We start from the raw sequence: 1,155 nt of genomic DNA, 5'->3' as shown, positions 1-1,155 counted from the left end.
ACTGACTGTTTCCTTTTTGTTTTTGTTTTAAATGTTTTATCTCTGTTTAATTTAATGGATTTGATGGAGTTGTGTATTCTGAACACCGAGGCAGAAAGTTGTAATATTTATGTTTAGAATCAAGATTATCAATAAACTATAAAAAGGGGGTAGGAGTTGACAAGTATTGGAACAGCGGCCAGCCGGGTAAAGTCATTCCTAAGAAAACAAACAAACTCTTCTGAAGAACTTGACGTCACTTCAAAATGGGAAAGTAGGTGCCGTTCTTGTGTAAAATGTTTCTCTCTCTCATTTAGTTGTTTCATTTCTCTTCCTTTCACTCTGTGTTTGATTTTATTTATTGGTTTATTTAACAGGGATGGTGCACATGACAAACATTGTTGTAAATGTGGCAGAGTTAGCCAAGAGGCTATTTTCCATCTGTAGTCCCTGGACAGATGTTACAGAGTCACCCTGCTCCACCTGCCGCCATCTTGCCTCTTGACTTAAATACTTATCACGTACACTTGCGTCAAAAAATTTAAAACATTGCAATAAAGTTATATGGAATAAAGTGACTAATGACACCATCAGGGGTTTAAATTAGCATTCTTGTACCTCAGGATACATTTGACAAATCATCACTGTCACACTAAGTGACCTAAATGTCTTTGTCTGGTTAAAATGCTCATTGTGGATCCTCCAGCAGTGACTTTTAAAGTGCATTCACAAATACAGATACAAAGTAGTCAACTGAGGTTAATAAGATAATAATAATAAGATATATCAGGCTTTGATACACACACAATACTTGTTAGTAGATCAGTTCGTTGTTGGTTTGGATCCAAAAACATGAGATTTGGTGACAGGAAGAAAAATATAGAAAATCACCAGACTGATCCTTTAAGGCACATTGTTTAGTAGCCTGAGCAACATGGACTAAAGGAAGAGAGAGAAATAAGAGGAGGGAGGCAAAGAGAAGGAGGGAAAAAAAGAGATGAGAGAAAAGAAAGAGATGGACATGAAGAATATGGAGAGTAAGAGGATTGAGGGGGGGGTTGTGCGTACCAGTCGGTGCAGTGTGTGAAATGTGAACTGTGGCGTGCATGTGTGTGTGTGTGTGTGTGTGTGTGTGTGTGCAGGGGAGGATCCTCTAACTCTTAAAGCCGGGTCAGA

Source organism: Thunnus thynnus, chromosome 6 (assembly GCF_963924715.1).
Source record: "Thunnus thynnus chromosome 6, fThuThy2.1, whole genome shotgun sequence".
Classification (NCBI taxonomy): domain Eukaryota; kingdom Metazoa; phylum Chordata; class Actinopteri; order Scombriformes; family Scombridae; genus Thunnus; species Thunnus thynnus.
Note: the sequence above shows the minus strand (reverse complement) of the source record.